Below are 18,918 nucleotides of genomic sequence, written 5' to 3'. Positions count from 1 at the left end.
GGTGGCTGATTCTTCAGAGCTAGCTGACCAGAAACCACATATTCTTAATCAAAAATATCACACAAATTGCTCTGATTAAGTCTTTGACACACTTTCAAACTTCCCTCATAAGCCAGGCCTACATCACATCTTATTATCCCAATATCCTTCTGTTCTAAACTCAATAATCTTGTTATTCATCAGTTTTTTAAGTGCAAAGATAAAAATCTTTCATAATCCTCCCCTAAGCAACATAGTGAGGGATGTCATAGTGTTACTATATCCCTTGTAAAAACTTGTTTGTAATTTGAATTTTGTTGCTGTGATAAACACCAAGACCAAAGAGACTTGGGGAGGATAGAGTTTAGTTTAGTTTACAAGTCACAGTCCATCATCAAGGGAACAAGAGCCAGAAAATGAATCAGAGATCATGAAGGACCACCAATTTTTTGCATACTCGCCCTGACTTGGTCAACTTCCTTTCTAATACAGCCTATGTCCACCTACTCAGAGGTGGTCTCCCTCACAGTCAGCTGGGCACTAATAATATTACTTGTCAATCAAGAAAATAGCCCATAGATACTCCCACAGAATAATTTTTGGAAGCAATTCTCAATTGAAAATCCCTCTTCCCAGGTATGTATAGGTTTGTGAGACATTAACAAAAACGAGCCAGTACATTGGGATCAAGTTTAGGCTTTTGAAGCAGTGGACTTTACCTCCTGAGTCATTGGGTCTGCTCATAAATAATGACTTTTACTGACTCTTTTTTTTCTTTGTTTTATTTTAACCTCTAATTTTTATTTAAAATGCTTGGTATGATTTTAAAATTTTCAAAATTGTTTTTCCTAGATTTTGAAAATTTAAATTAGAAATAATCATATTTTACATATCAACACCAGTTCCTTCTCCCTCCCATCCTCCCATTATCCCCACCAACTCCCCATACCATCCACCTTGTACTCCACAGCGAGGGTGAGGCTTTGCATGGGGGATCATCAAATTCTGTCACATCATTTGGTACAGGGACCGGACCCTCCCCTGTGTATCTAGGCTGAGAGAATATTCGTCTATGGGGAATGGGCTCCCAAAGTCCATTCATACACTAGGGATAATATGCTTTGAAAAATGTATATACTGCTGTTTTTTTGGTATAGTTCTGCACTTATTATGTTCATTTGGTCTATAATATGCTGAGGCTGTGTATTTCATTATTGATCATTTTCTCTGAGGTGAAGCCTGGTTTTATTGTGCAGGATGGTCTTGAATTTTGGGCTTAAGTGATCCTCTCATTTTAGCCTCTTGAGTGTCTGGAACTATAGTTTTATACAGTTTTATTATTCCTCCTTATTGATCCTCTTTCTTGAAGCTCCACCTATTATTGAAAGTCAGGTATTAAAATGTCCTATTACTTACTACTATTTACATTTCAGTCATTGGCATTTTCTTCAGGCATTATTAAGATGCTATGATGAACTTCTCCCTCTGTGTGTTTATGGGAGTGTTTGTGTATGATTGTATGACTGTTACACTTCTGGTCCTTTCATAACCATATGTCTTTCTTGGTCTCTTAAAATAACTTTTGCTTTAAGTCTATTTTGTATATTCTGAGTATGACTACCTGTCTCCATCTTTGATTATTATAGTTCCTTGTATTCTTCATTTTATGTAAATTTATTTAATTATCATATATGGTATTACTATATGCATAGATTGTTTTTCTTGCTTTTACTTGTATTCTACATACATCTTTACAACTAAAGATAATCCTAGAGATTATTTTTCTATATATAGTTTGACCAATTGTTCATCCATCAAATACTTTAGAATTGGGACATTTTTCTATTTACATTTGAAGTACCTGATTGATTTCAGGATTTCCTATTTTATGTGTCATCTATCTATCTATCTATCTATCTATCTATCTATCTATCTATCTATCTATCTATCTCTTTTTCTCCAAATCTCTGAGTATCTACATCAATAATTTTTTTAAAAAATTACTGAAATTCTTTTATTTCAATGTTAGCCCACTTTCTGTTTATGTAACAAAAATACCTGAAGCTGGGTACTTTGTAAGAAAAAAATGTGTCTTTTTAAAAACATGGTTCATAGTTTCAGAGGCTGGAAGTCTAAGACTATTTGATAGAAAATATCTTTTTGGCTATATCATGACAGAGTATACAAATAGAAAAGGTCTGGTTATGCAGAATGGAGTAATCATGGAGCGTAGCCTCATTTTTTCTGTTTTGTATTTATTTTTATTATTATTTTTTAATCTCTCCATTTTTATTTAAATTAGAAACAAGATTATTTTACATGTCAATCCCAGTTCTTTCTGCCTCCCCTCCTCCCCTGTCCACCACTAACATCCTACCATCCCATTCCCTTTCTGCTCTCCAGGGAGGGTGAGGCCTTCCATAGGTGTCATCAGAGTCTGTCATATCCTTTGGGATAGGGCCTAGGCCCACCCCCTTGTGTCTAGGCTCAGGAAGTATCCCTCTATGTGAAATGGGCTCCCAAAGTCTATTTCTATGCTAGGGATAAGGACTGATCTACTACAAAAGGCCCCATTATATACCAATCCCATTTCGCTCTCCCTCTCATCCTCCCACTCCTCCCACCCTCTCCCCATCCCATCCTTCATCCACTCCTCAGAGAGGGTGAGGTCTCCCATGGGGGAATCATTAAAGTCTATCACACCATTTAGAGCAGGGCCAAGGGCCTTCCCCTTGTATCTAGGCTGAGTATCCCTCCATAGGGAATGGGCTCCAAAAAGACAGTTTATGCACTGAGGATAAATACTGGTTCCTCTGCCAGCAGCCCCATAAACTGACCTAGTCCCCTAATTGTCCCCCACATCTAGGGGGCCTAGTTTGGTCTTATGCAGATTCCCCAGCTGTAGGTCTGGAGTCCGTGAACTTCTACTTGCTCAGGTCAGGTCTTTCTGTGGGTTTCTCCAGTGTGGTCTTGACCCCTTTGATCATCACCCCTTCCTCTCTACAAATGGATTCCAGGAGTTTGGCTCAGTTCTTAGCTGTGAACCTCTGCTTCTACTTCCGTCAGCTACTGGATGAAGGCTCTATGATGGCATTTAAGGTAGTCATCAATCTCATTATGGAGGAAAGGCATTTAGATTAGATTCACTTAGATTCTTAGTTGGATCATCCTTATGGATTCCTGGAAATTTCCTTAGTGCCAGGTTTCTTGTTAAGCCCATAATGGCTCCCTCTATTAAGTATCTCTTTTCTTGCTGTCCTTCTTTGTTCTTCCCCAACTCAACCTTCAGGATCCCTCATGTTCTCCTCCCCTCTCCTCTTCTCCCCTTCTTTTCTCCTAGCTGCCTCCCCCTCCCCCATGTGCTCCCAATTTACTCAGGGGACCTTGTCCCTTTTCCCTTCTCAGGAGTCCATGTATGTCTCTCTTAGGGTTCTCCTGGTTTCCTGGCTTCTCTGGGATTGTGAACTGTAGGCTGATTATCTTTAAATTTATGCCTAATATGCACTTATGAGAGAGTACATAGCATGTTTTTCTTTCTGTGCATCAGTTTCCTCAATCAGGATGATTTCTTCTAGTTGCATCCTTTTGCCTGAGAATTTCAAGATGACATGTTTTTTTTTTTTTTAATCACTGAGTAGTACTCCATTTTCTTTATCCATTCTTCAGTTGAGAGGCATCTAGGTTGCTTCCAGGTTCTAGCTATTAAATATAATGTTGCTATGAACATAGTTGAACAAATGTCCTTGTGGTATGAGTGTGTATCCTTTGGGTATATGCTTAAGAGTGGAATTGTTGGATCTTGAGGTAGATTGATTCCCAATTTTCTGAGAAACCACCATACTGATTTTCAAAGTTGCTGTGTAAGTTTGCACTCCCACCAGCAATGGAGGAGTGTGCCCCTTTCTCCATATCCTCTCCAGCATAAGCTGACAGCAGTTTTTTTTTATTTTAGTCATTCTGAATGGTATAAGATGGTATCTCAGAGTTGTTTTGATTTTCATTTCCCTGATGACTAAGGATGTTGGGGAAGATCTTTTTCCATTCTGTGGGCTGCCATTTTCTTGTTGACTGTGTTCTTTGCCTTACAGAAGCTTTTCAGTTTCATGAAGTCCCATTTATTGTTGATCTCAGTGTCTGTAAGAGTAGTTTCATTTTATAACAACTATTCTAGCAAGAGCTAATACATGAATCTTTTCCAAAGATAACACTATTAATGCCAAAGACATTCCACTAGGCCTAATATTACAAAGGTTAAGCAACCTCTTATTAATTTCCACACTGGGGGCCAAGCTTCTATCACTTGAACTCTTGAGTGACACTCAAATAACAGTCTGGCCTCAAAAATTTCTTTCTCAATGTCCCATTCTTTTGAGATTAGGTCTCATTATGAAGCCCTAGTTAGCCTGGAATTTGCTATTTAGACTGGGCTGGCTGCCAACTCACAGATGCCACCTGTCTGGGATTATAGGAAGGTGTCTGCCACAATTCCTAGCCCTTTTTCATTTTTGTTTGAATGTGTTTTCTTTTTATTAACCATAGAGTTTTTATGAAAAATATTTCCACAACCCAATTTAAGCAAATAATAACTGAGCCATAATTTCATACAAAAACTGCATTTTGAATTCCCCTTACTCATTTTTATTATTAATGCTAAAAATCACATCATTTTAAGTTGAACATCTATCAACATATTCTTACAGACATTTTATACTTCCCTTTCATGATTTTCTTACAGCAATGAAATTGCTGTATAGTCCATCATTATAATATTCTGTTTATATATCTATACCTACACATATATGGTCATATATATATATACATATATATATACATATATATGTATATATATATATATATATCCCATATAAAACTTCACTGATTAGTTTTCTATTTCACATTTTCACTTGTGTTTAGTGCTTTCTTTATACAACTTTAAAGCCTTGACTGAGAATTTCTTGTTAGACAGGATAGTGCTCATAGACTCCCTTAGGTTTTGTTTAAGCACAAAATATTGTCTTTTCAAATTCTGAAGACAGATTTTATAAATGCTGCAGTTTCATTTGGAAGTTTTATTCTCTTGCTACCTTTAATATATCTGCATCTTCCTTTGCATCTTGCAAAATATCTAGTGAGAAGTGTACTTAGAGAATTACTGGAATTTCCTTGTAGATAGTTTTCAAAATTCTCTCAGCTGTGACTTTACTATTTTAAAATTTGACAGTGTGTGGGCATGTCTATATAATATTTCATGTATAGATATCAGAAGACTACCTGCAATAGTAAGTTCTTGCCTATCTTGTGGGTCCCAGATATTGAAATAACATGAACAGTCTTGGCAACAAGCATCTTTATTCAATGAACCATATTACCAGCATTCATTTGTGATGTTTGATAATTTTACTGTGTGTCTTGTTTTTGTAGCCTACTAGAATATCAATTTACTTTTCCAGATTTGTGAACCTCTTCACCTATTCTAAAAGGGAGATAAATATGTGAGTATTTTGTCTATTTCATTCCTTCTATGTTGGACATAGTATGGATATTGATAAACTCTTCAGCTTCCCTACAAATGCCTTAGATTTTCTTCTATATTTCTCATTCTTTTTGTTATTGTTTTCAGACTAGGTAATTTCCAATGGCCCACATTTAAATTTACTGCCACTTGTTTTGATTGATACATTCTGCTGATGCTCCATACTCCTGATTTTTTTTTTAGTTCAGTTAGGAATCATTCCAGCTCAATTTTTATATTTTAAACATAAATTCCTTTCATTGAAATTGTTTTCCTGTTCACATTTTGTCATTTGAGTGTCATGAACATTTTTCTTTGTGTATTTTCAGTTCTTTGTGAGGTATTTCATAATTTGTGTTCGAGTGTCAATTTGTAGAGATATTTTTAGTTTGGCCATGTTTATCTATTTCTTTGTAGATCTTGTGAAATGTGTCATTTCCTGGTAATCTTTTATATTCTAGGTTCAGCCAATTCCAAAGATTCTGGTGCTGTAATAATTGTTTATTTGTGCAGATTGTTAAACAGCTACAGAACTGGATACACAATTTTTTCTTCTCTTTCCCTATGTCCAGAGACAATGCTGAGCTGCAATGGCCTTTGTCCTCTTTAATCATGGATTCACTGAAAAAAATATTATTATACACAGACTATGAGATTTCTACCTGTGCTCTGAGACAGATGAGAAAGAAATGGATCAGAAAAATCAAGATATTGGACATGAGGTCCAGTTTACTCTTTTCATTTCATTGAGAAGTTGGAACTGGCACTTTCAGTCTAATCACATGGCACTGTGATGAAGGGTAGATCTGCAGTATGAGGACAACAAGGATGTTCCTTCTAGAATCAATGTGATTGGTTTCATGCTCATATAGGTAATAGAAGTGTACTGTGTTTCTCGATTTGTCACAAAAGGAATTGGTTTATGTATGACTGATGAATTGATGTCCCATTGGAGAAAGGGAAGTTTGATTGTAGTCTAATGTTATTAACCTGTTTGTGTTTTGCAGCTACGTGAGTTTTGTTTGATATGTCTTTCTCCTTCCAACTGTCATTAAAGAGACATAATTTATTAGTCACTTGATCTAGGTCTAAAACTAGGGTATTTCATTTGATGCTTTTAGAAAATATTCTCATCAAATTGATGTCTAAGCAAATTTGAAAATTCAATCCTCTTACCAGGGGATAAGTGAATTTTACAAGGTATCAACTCTAATAACCCCAAATATTTCCAACTTAGATATTTCTTACTTTTTTCTGCCTTATTCTATTATAGCTTCTAATTGTACACAATAGTTTCATCACAGCATTGTATGTGTACATAATATACTTTGTTTGCATTCACCCCACTATTGATTACTTTTGTCCTAATTTTTGTAGTGATAATTTGTTTGTAATCTAACAAATAAAGCTTTCCCGAATATCAGAGTCAAGAGGTAAGCCATTAGTTAGCTACACACTTAGTTAAGAGCTAAGCCACTAGTTAGCCACACACATACTAAGTCACTAGTTGACCACACACCTAAACCATTAGTTAGCCATAGAAGACAGGCAGTGGTGGCCACACCTTTAATCCCAGAAATCAGGAGACAGAGGCAGATGGATCTCTGTGAGTTCAAGACCACCCTGGGCTACATGAGAATGAATCAGTCTAAAAGAGAAACAGAGCTCACCCCTTTCATCCCAGCACTTGGGATAACATGCCTTTAATCCCAGTGCTAGAGAAGAATATAAGGCAGGAGTCCAGTGCAATCTAGGCAATCTGAGGAGCAGTGCAGTCTGGAGATGCAATCACAGGACATGATTACCCCTTCAGTCTGAGTATTGGTAGAGGTGAGAACTCTCTAGTGGCTGGTTGCCTTGCTTCTCTGGCCTTCAGGTTTAACCCTAATGTCTGTCTCTAGATGCTTAATATTCATGCTAAAAATTATCACTCTTGACGTTCTCCTTCATTTACTAAAACCATCCCCCTATGCTTTTTTTGACTTCTTTGTATACTTTTATGATTTTAAAATCTAGATTACATGTACGAGAGAAAATATGCAGTGTCTGTCTTTCTAAATCTGAGTTATGTCAATTATCCTAATGATCTGGTGTTCCAACATATGGAAATGGCATAATTATATGATGTTTTATTACTTACTAAAATACTAGTGTATAAATAACATATTTTAATACATCTATCTGTTAAAGAGAACCTAGACTGAGTCTATTTCTTTCTATTGTAAACTGTGCCACAAGAAACATGGCTATATAATGAGTTATCACTATTTATGATGACTTTGGTTCCTTCAGGCATATACTCCATAAGAAGAAAGCTAGACCATATTGTAATTCTACTTTTAGGTTTTGAAGGAATCTCTGTTCTGATTTCCATGATGGCTTCAGTAATTTACACTCAATTGCAAGGTTCCATTTCCTGCATCCTTCCCCCAGGTTTTTGTGATTTACTGTGTTTTCTTGCTGGTCATCACTCTGACTGAGATGATGTGGAAACACAAAGAAGTTTCTTTTTCCTTTTTCCCTGATGTTTGAGCATGTTACATACCTTTGCACAATGCCTATTGTACATTTGTAATTCTTATTTTGAGACCTATTTGTTCCATTCATTTTTCTATTTGTTCATAGAAATATTCTTTTGATATTTAAATTTAGTTATTTGTGTATTTTGGATATTAATCTTCTTTCAGATGACTTGTTGGAAAAGGAGTTTTCCCTTCTGTGTGCTATCTGCTCTTCCTGGTAATTGCTTCTTTTGCTGTGCAGCTTGCTAATTTCATGCAATCAAAATTGCCAGTTCTTGCTATTATTTCCTGAGCTACTGGAGTTCTTCAAATCATAAAAATTCTTGACTTTCCCTTTATCTGCAAGTTATCCACCTCAGTTTTCCTGCAGTAATTTCAGACTTTCAAGTTTTACATTTTTTAAGAATCTGGGCCTGGATTCTGCCCTTAAGTGTGGTTTATATACCCAGTGAGACTCCAATGGAGAAAACTATTTTTTAAAGTGCTTGTTATTTGCAGATAACTTTTTGATTATGGACAGGATCTCATGTCTACTTCCCCTTTCAGAGCTGTGACCATATCTGGCTTGAACCTGTGTAGACCCTGTGCTTGCTGCCACATATGTGAGTACATGTGTGCATCAGTCTTGATGTGCCTGGAAGACACTGCTTCCTTGGTGTCATCCAGAACATATGGGTTTTACAATCTTTCCACCTCCCTTTAGCATAGCTCTCTGAGTCCTGGGGAGAGGGGTGTGATAAAGACATCCCATTTAGAAATGAGTGCTCCAAAGTCTCTCACATTGTCTACTCATGGGTGTCTGTATTAGTTCCCACATACAATAAAGGGAAGCTTATAAATGATGGCTGAACAAGATACTGACTTCCAACTATAGCAGAGTTGTTAGGAGTCATTGCATTGCTATCTTCCTTTAGCAGAACAAGAATATTTGGTATTCCCCTAGGCCCTTGGCCTATCTAGTCTTAATTTCTTGGTCACTTGACTAATTTCAGGCATGAATTTCATCAATATTCTTTAGAAAATGTTTGTCTGTTCAATCACTTAACTAGAAAGTTTTAAACACTCTACTGAATGAAATATGCACTGTTCCTACCTTAATTGTTGATGTGTACTTTTTTTTGTCAGAAACTTGAGGACCTTGGAACTTTTCCGTATAGTATTTGCTATTTATACAAATTGATGTCTATCTTTAAGATGATTCCTTGTAGCTAGCATGATGGCAAATACTTATAGTCATTGTTTCTGAAGAAAAGGCAGGGTGATTATGAATCAAGACACCATGAATATGGGACAATGCCAGGTAAGAAAGATAAAGGAAACCCATCTGTAGCATGAGTTCTAATAGGTCATAGTAACAAAAACCGGAGTCAGATGTCAGGGTAAATGCTGAAAGGTCAGAGAAATAAAGGGGCCATCCAAAATACAGACCTCTTACCTCTACTGAATCCTCAGACCGAAGGAGATATTTTGTCTCTATGAAACCTCAGACTGAATGCCATGAGCTCCTGTCTCCTCCCACCTTGTATTCGTCTCTCTGCCCAGCCATATCACTCCTGTCTCTACCTCCCTAGTTCTGGGATTAGAGGCTTGTGACTTCAAATACTGGTATTAAAGGTGTGGACCATCAGCATCTGGCTCTGTTTTTCTTTTAGACTGGATCAATCTTGTGTAGCTCAGGGTGGCTTGAACACACAGAGATTAGCCTGCCTCTGCCTCTCAAGTGCTGGTATTAAAAGTGTGTACTACCACTGCATGGCATCTGTGGCTAACTAGTTTGGCTAGCTCTTCACTCTGATCTTCATGCAAGCTTCATTTGTTAGATCACAAAATAACATATCACCACACACTTCTTTATGTGTGTGGTTCTTTATATATGTGTTGTCAACTTGACAGAATCTATAATTACTCAGAAGAAAGGCCTCCTGTGATACTTTCAATGTATTACCCATATTTGCCAATTAATTTGAGACCACTCCTATTCATTGAAAGCAAGATTGTTCATTTTTGTCCTGGGGATCCATGACTGTATAAATAAATAAGGAGAACTGAGCAGCAGCATTTGTTGTGGTGGTTTTTAACTGGATATGATATTAGGCACTTCTTCAAGTTTCTACTGCCTTGACTTCCCCCACAATAACTGACCATCTTCTTGAACTATGAACCATTATAAATCCTTCCCACCTTAAACTAGTTTTGCCAGAGTATTCTATTACAGTGCACTAACTAGTTTTGTATAAATGTGAAATAAGCTAGATTCTTTCCAGAAAAGGAAACATGAATTATAAATCTTCCTCACCAGATTGGACTGTGGTCAGGCCTGTGATGCATTTTCTTGATTAATAACTGATGTTGGAGGGCCCCATTCACCATGGACAATGCTAGGTGCTATAAGAAGTGAGGTTGAGCAAGCAATGGCATCAAAGCATGACTTCTGCATCAATAGGATGCAGAAGGAACCTTTGTCCAGGTTCTTGGCTCTGACTTTCTTAGATGATAAACTTATAAACTGTATGGTTAAATAAGGCATGCCACCTCCTCCAAGAAGCTTTGGTTATGGTACTTTATGATAGTAATAGAAACCCTAATTTAGACACATGGCAACAAGAAAATAAACTGAGACAGTACTTAACCTTTACCTCTATTGCTTTTCAAAATGATAGAATGCAACACTTTAAAAGGAGAATATTTCCAAAGTGAAAGTTCTCATTAAGACATTTGTAATATAAAAAGAACATTTAAAGCAAGAAGGAAGAACGCAAATATATAGTTAAAAGCAGGAAAAATAAAAGTGAAAATAATAAAAATTAGGCAAAAATCAAAGAATCCAGAAACTGGTTCTTGAAAAGATCAATATTATTAAAACTATTTATCCTAACTAATAAAAATGGTCAACTTACAAACTGTTAATATCATATATAGCAAGAAGATAATAGGAGCAGTGGTATGTTTGAAATATTGACAGGTTTATGACATAGTTCAGTTCCTTTGGAGGCATAAATCACTAAAATCTCATCTTTTCTTAAGGGAAATAGAGGAGGAGCAGTAGATGTGGGGGAGAGGGTAGGTAGTGGTAACTGGGAGGGGGTAAGGGGAGGGAGGCTGTGGTTGGGATATAGTGTGTGAGAGAAGAATAAAGAAAAAAAGAAAAAAACAGTTATGAAGAAGTAGATAATCGCAAGTAGTTCTATATCTCTGAATGAAACTAAAATCAATTTTGAAGAAGGCTTGCAACAAAGAAAGTTACATGCCTAAATAAAAACGTATTAATTATCCATAAACAGTGAAAAAAGGGGAAATGACACCACTTCTATGTAGTCTCATGAAGTTGTAGAAGAGAAAACACATTAAAACGTCTTTTATTCAAGCTTACCTTGATGACAATGAATATGGAAATAAAACACACATCAAAATTATAAACTGTTTTCCCTCATGAAAATCAATATGAATATCTTTAGAAGAAGTTAACATATCAAATCTAGCAATTTGTAAGAAGAAAATTATATCTTGATCATATGGGATTATTTTAGGAAAACAAAGCTCATACAGAATTATAAAAATCAATCAAACCCATGTAATCATAGTATATATTGCATGAACATAATACCAGCTGCATAAAAAGATTTGACAAGTTTAATTATCCATTAATGTTTAAATTGTCAGCATAGAAGGAATAGGTCTTCAACTTAATAACTGAGAGACTACTAAAACTTCTATTTAACATCATATAATACCACTACAATTTTATATTTAGCTGTAAAATACTGAATACTTTTCTCTCATTTCAACCAGGTAGAAATGTCTAATTTAACCACTATATAATCTTAAGCAATAAAGAAAGCAAGAAAAAGAAATTAAAGACATACAGATTGGAAGAGACAAAAGGAAAATTTCCCTTTGTGCATGTAAGATGTAAGATGTCATTTGCGAAGAAAAGTTACATGGAATCTACTATAATGCTGACATAATATTGTAATGAATGACTTACTAAAATCCAATATTAATAAAAACAAACAGGGACTGAGTGCGGAGCTCAATCACTGAGCACTAGTCCAGCATGTATCAGGCCTATGTTCCATCCACAGCACTGAAAAAAGCAATTTAAAATTAAGTAAGACATTTGAAATGCAATGGTTCAGTCTTGTCAATAACTGCGAATAAAACAAGCCAACAATAACAGCAAAATTAAACAAATTGTTTTTTGAAGGAAACCCTATTATATTTGACATTTAAAGCAAACACTTGTCTGCCATGAGTGAAAGCCTTGGTGCTATACATAGCACTGGAAGCAAAAATAAATAAATACAAAGCAATATACCAACACTCTTCCAAATACCTATGTAAAATAAAAACAACCACAATTGAAATTATCATATGTTTGAAATGAATGGTGTCTTAATTAGGGTTTTACTACTATGATGAGAAACAATGACCACAGCAACTTTCTTTCAAAATTTTATATCCTTACTGCCTTTTTCCCTTCCTCCTTTCTCCTTCCATTCCCTGCCACACCTCCTCTCTGCCCTCTATATCCACTCCTTCTCTGTTTTTGTTCATAGAGGGGCAAGCCTCCCATGGGTATCAGCAGAGCATGGCATGTCAAGTTGCAGTAAGACTAAGCACCTCTTTTTATATTAAGTCTGGGTAAAGGAATCCAGTATGAGGAATAGATTCCCAAGAGCCAGCCAAAGTGTTTAGGAGTGGCCCTCATACCACTGATGGGAAGGAGGAAAACTTTGATTTGGATGACAAAATACTTTAGGTGTTTAGTTTATAAGCAATAGAAATGCACTGCTCACAGATCAGTGAACTGGAACAGCCAACAGAAAGGCACCAGAAGATTCTGTCTGAGGGTCTCTTGGTGACTACTCTAGGCCCTTACAGTGTGAAATGACAAAAGCTTACAATATCCTCAGTTCTCTTCTTTAGAGGTATTAATTCTACTTATGAGGGCAGAGCCTTCATGACCTGATCACATTGGAAAATCCCAGGTCCATTGCCATCATGATGGACATTGGGTTTCAAGGTAAAAATTTTGGAAAGGCACAAACACAAAATAGCAGGTAGTTAGCAGCAAAATTCAGACAATTGTGGTCTGCTAGTCTCATGGTTTCTTCAGCATGAAAGGCCAGTTATTGATAAAGGCAGTTATTTGTGCTAATACTGAATTTACAAATCTTTATGCTAAAATCCCAGTTTTCTTCTTGAACTAAACTTTGTCAAATTTTTCCAGAATAAACATGATACTGTAAGGCAAACAGACTAAAGGAATTTTTGCTGCCAATTATTTCAGTCTATGATTCAACTTTTTAATCAGCTGATTTAAAGGCGAATGTTCTAACAAAGGCAAATGTTGCCACTTATTTTTGCTTACCATATAGCAAGTACTGGGAACATTATAGACATAAAGAGTGATTTTAAAATGTACCCTCCAATTCTGTTTCTACCTACACAGAATCTTGAAGAACAGCTCTGTACTCATCTGTTGTATAATTTGAGCTTCATCTAAAGATGTAGTTTGAAGAAAAGTTTATAAAAAAATAAAAAATACTTTGAAACAACTACATCATCTCATTTTACTGTTCATACTTGCCCTATAAAAACTTTGCCAATTTTAGACATGAATAAATTAATTTTGAGCATGGATATCCAATGATGTAATTTGAACTCAGGTCTTCAGATACAACACAAGCATTTATTTGTACTACCACATGTTTTTGCCACTCAGAAGGAATGTAGTTCAGAAAACCTTATAATAGTTGCCTTAAATGAAAATGATAGAAGAATGGTGGTGATATTTTCTAGGATAAAAAAGAGGAAGTTTTTGCTTTGAAAGCTTATCACATCTTAAAACCTGTGTTTTGGGGAGAGGTAAATGCAGTGATTATAATTCCCTTTTTCTGTTTGTTATCATCCATTTGTTTCTTCATGTGACACAAAGAGTTCTTAGGTCCCACTTACTAGTGAAGTCAACTACTAAGTGGTTCTGCAGAATTCTTGAGAATAGGTTCACAAAGATTAATTCAGCCTTGTCATACCATTTCTAAAAGTCCATAATGCATTTTAAAGGTATTGCCAGATAACCATCAGCTGAGTTGTCTGTTAAAAGGAATTGTGCTTATCAAAGAGACCCATATTTTAGTTATTTCCTTTTTTGCTTGTACTTTTCTTTCTGTGCTTTGCTCAGCCCTCACCTAGATCATCACACTTAATCCAGCAGTGTGACTTTACCCATGTCTATTAATGGTTCATTGATGTTTTAGTAATCTCAGTTACAAGGATAATAGAAGAGTGACTGACTAAAAATTCAGTCTTACTGTTTAGAAAACAGCTGCCTATTTAGGGCACGGGGAACATTGCTCATAAAGTGAGTTTGTCAGATGGAGTGGGGATGAAATTTAGAGACTTTGAGACTGAGACACATGTTTTGTGTTGTCTTCTTTTAGAGCCCAATCTGAAATACTTGTATTTGCCAAAAAGCCAATATAGGGGAATGAATCAGGTCATATAGGGTTTGGAAAGCACATGCCTTATTTAGAAAGCACTAAGGGTAATTGTCCCATAGCAATAATGACTCTATATTGGTATCCACTTTTCCTTGAAAATCCAGACACATGAATTTTCTAAACTAGAACGTTCCTGGTTTTTTTAATACCTAAAATCAATGAGAAAACACTGTTTAAACCACACTGCATGAATTAGATAAAGTTAATCAATGGGGTACATATAACTTGAAATGTGACCAGTTTACAGCATCTACTTAGGGGCGTTGCTTTTTAGTTTAAGGTTAAAATGACTTAATAATAAAAAGAAATCTCTATCGTTGGAATTTGTAATTTGTATCTTCATTGCTTCTCTGTTCAATTATACATTCATGAAATATTTACTATACAATGTACTTGGCTTTGGTCTTATAGTATTCACTGGAAATTCAGTCTAATAAAAATTCTGTTTCCCAAAGGATGCAAGAGTTTTGTGTGAGTCAGAAAATAAATTATCAAATGGAGAATGATGAGCATCATGAAACGAAGAGACATAGCTTATAGTGACAGCACAAAGAAAGTCAGTGCAGTGTCTTAAATGAGTGAAAAGACTATATTCCTACCCCCTTACAGCAGATCTCAGAGAGGGGATGGTAATGACAGGATGCTAAACTTGATATGCAGCTGGAGCAGAGACATGTGGGCAGAGTATGACTTTCAATTCCTCCTAAATAGAAAGACTTTGTCATTTGGCAATTGAAAAAGATGATGCTTTCATTTTACCCTTTGACATCTATTGAGTGTTGTTTCTAAAGCAAAATGCTCAGAAGAGTCAATAGACAGTTCCATTTTTATATTGCTTTGACTAGATGTCAGCAATTCCAATCATATCAGATCATTTATTACTCTGAGAAAATCCCTTGACAAACTCAGAGATTAATTTGTTGTTGGCAGGCTACTCAGGCGATATTTCTCCTACTTCTTATAATATAGAGAGGTGTTCATAGTTCAGGCCACCTTGGGTATTATGGCTCTGTATGAAATATAAGCATCTCAAAAGAAAGAATCCAAGTAAAATCTTGAGCTGCATTCAAATCAAAACCAAATCTCCATGTACTGTCAAGATCCTCAGCTTGCTTTATTGAAAGGGCAGTTCATGCAGAGAAAAGATAAGACTAGTCAGTAAACAAGTAGCTTTTAGATAAGGGATAGAACTGCAAAAGAAAGTACTCCAGTGATGGATGGGCTGGAATTAATGTTGTATTTTATGGAATGTAAGTTAATACCTGCCCTATTGAGTCACTCAAGGGAGACCAGACACATTTCCTAAAATTGGCCATTTGGAGTGGAGTTTATAGAACTTTAAAGAAGATTAGCATCAGATGCTGAGTCATTTCCAAAGACAAACTCCAAAAATTTCTGAAAGCAGTATTGATTGGAGATTAGAAAGCAGTAGGAGCTAGAAAATGTGGTTTTTCATGAATGAAAATGTTTGTGCCAGCAAATTCCTTAGCAGAGTGAGCTATGTGAAATTCGTTTCGGAGGTCCAGAGCAACTCAAAGGGAAATTAACCCTTTCTTCTTTTCATGTTGTTAGTAAGAAAAAACATCAAGCCTCACAAATGCTAGGCAAGAGCTCCACCACTACTGAGTCTCGTTCCCAGCCTGGGAAATTTCTTTAAAACACTAGTTACGTACATTTCTGTTTTCCACTTTTGTCAATTTCAAAACTATAGGAGAATCCACTGTTCCTTTATTTGAACAGAAGGGAAGCAATAACCAGTCCATAATACGGAAGTCTCCACATTACCAGCATAGGATCCAGACCATAGTTTCTGAATTTGAATGCTATCCCTACCATTTATTAACAAATTGGGCATGGACTCTTTGATAATCTCCCTTTCTCATAAGTTTACTCATTCAAAAGATAGAGCTAGTAAATCATAGACTTTATTGAGCATGGAAAATTAACTACATTTCTTGCTTCACAGTCATCTTCTCTGGAGTAATCCAGTGCCTCAGGTCTAGAGAAGCCAGAGAGGGTGACAACTTTAAGGGAAAAGGTCTAAATAAGGATGCTAAAATTAGGCAACATGATTATGTATTGTGCATTTCTGACTGATAGTCCTCATTTTCTGACTTTTGACTTTCCTGGAAGTCTGGATGCTTCAGACATTTATTTGTGTGTAAGATTAGGGACCTAATAACATTTACCCCATCTATGACCTGCAAGAGTGTGGGAAGGGACTAATCCCATGAAACCATGGCTGCAGGATCTCCTTGACTTGGGACAACAGGAGATGTTGGAGAGGAACGTTGGTGAAAGTCCTGGGTTTTTTTGTTTGTTTGTTTGTTTGTTTGTTTTTTGTTTTTGTTTTTTGAGACAGGATTTCTTTGTGTTGCTTTGGTCCCTGTCCTGGAACTCGCTGTGTAGACCAGGCTGGCTTTGAACTCACAGAGATCTGACTGCCTCTGCCTCCCGAGTGCTGGGATTAAAGGCATGCGCCACCAACACCCAGCGTTTTTTTTTTCAATTTTTTTATTTTACATACCAATCCCTGTTCGCCCTCTGTCCTCTTCTCCTGCCCCTCTCCACCTTCTCCCATCCCTCCCCAACAGCTCGGGAACTTGCATGGACTTAAATAGGCCCTCTGAATGTGGGTTATAGTGATGTGGTCTGATCTGTTGGGTGGGGGAGTGGCAGTAGGAACAGGACATGGGAATTATCCCGGGTGTATAAACTGGATTTTTGTAGGGCTCAGTTTTGATGGTATACAAAAGCCAGAGGCCTTACACCTGACCAAAACCTCAATATACAATGAGCATTTGCAAGTAAAGCTGTTTGGGCAAAAGGGTATAGAGCGTGATACACAGCAGCTCCCAATGCCACTAAGATGAATGATGAAGTTACGGGGAGGAAGGAAAGGCAGAGTAGCAGGGTGTTTTTCCTCTTTTACAAAATTATTATTATTTATTTTTATTCTTTTTTTAGATTTCCTTTGGGGAGGCATTACAAGGGTGAGGGGTGGATATGGAGGAACTGGGAGACAAGCTGGATTGGGGTGCATGATGTTAAATTCCAAGAATCAATTTTAAAAATTACAGGTCTAATTTCCAGTAAGTTCCAGTTGGTTCAGGTTTCACAAGAACATTGGAATTTTTTTTTTTTTACCAGTAATAACTTATTTCTAATTTTTTGGGTACCAATATCTGAAGGCTTTTTGTCAGGAGAGAAGATATTTTATCTTCAGTCCAGAATCTATTGGACTAGGAATGCTCATGCAGAGAAAGCTCCTACTGAGTACAAAAGGAACTTCACCCCCCAAAAATAAAAAAAATATAAAAACCCTGTATGACTTGGCACACTGGGGATATACAATCATTTCAGGGAGTTTTGGAGATAGAGTCAGTATCATTTTCCTTCAGCTACTGCCTCTGCTGGATGTCCTAAACAAATACACTACCAATGATCTTCATACTCCAAGGGGAAAAAAATCCATTCATTCCAAATGGTTCATTAGGCTGGACTAAAACATTGATATAATCAGAAAGGAAAAGACTACATGATTTCAATGTCATACTATAGTGAAAAAGAAATTATTATTTTTACAGAAATAAATAAATCAACTTACTACTCCCTGGAAAGTACCACAAAATAAAGGAGATTAAATTTAGTAATTATTCAGTCAAACATGTGTCAAGCATTCATTTGTCTTTAAATCAGTACTTGACATAGTATGTATGGTTCTAGGATCTAGAAAAAGTGTATGTAAAATAAATATTAATTGTTTCACTGAGGTATTTTTCACAGGGAGAAAAATGTGACTACCATGGATAAAGTGAAAGTAATTAATATAAATAGCATAGTATGAGGAAATTATTAAGTGTGCATTAAATGATAGTTTATACTTTTATTTTTAAGGCTTTATTGAGATATTTTAATGTACAAACATTTCAAAGTGGTCTTGGAAAATTCATGGGAATTTAAAATTGTCACTGCAGTCTGTTTTCTTTTTTGCCCATGAAAATATCTATTGACAGTCAATTGTCATGCTTATAAACTAAAGACCTTGGAGAACATTAGACCCTGCATCTTTGCACATTTGGGTGCTTTATATAAATTATATCATACAATGCAGGAAATTGCTTTCAAGGTTTCTCCTGTAGTGTGTATAAGAACTTCATTTCTTTTGATTGATGGTTTGTGTTGTGGCAAGGTTTCCTATGCTGTTTATGCAGTCATCAGTGTAACAAGTCCTTCCCTGTTACTCCAGCCAGCTCCCACATAATGGCATAGAAACGTCTTATAAATTATGAAAGTCAGCCTATAGGTTAGGCTTGTTCCTAACTAGCTCTTATCAATTAATTTAACCCACATTTTTATGAATCTGTGTTATGCCATGTGATTTTTCCTCTATCCCATTCTG

This window comes from Cricetulus griseus, chromosome X (genome assembly GCF_003668045.3).
Source record: "Cricetulus griseus strain 17A/GY chromosome X, alternate assembly CriGri-PICRH-1.0, whole genome shotgun sequence".
NCBI classification, from domain to species: Eukaryota; Metazoa; Chordata; class Mammalia; order Rodentia; family Cricetidae; genus Cricetulus; species Cricetulus griseus.
The sequence above is the reverse complement of the archived record's forward strand: the minus strand, read 5'-3'. Positions refer to the sequence as shown.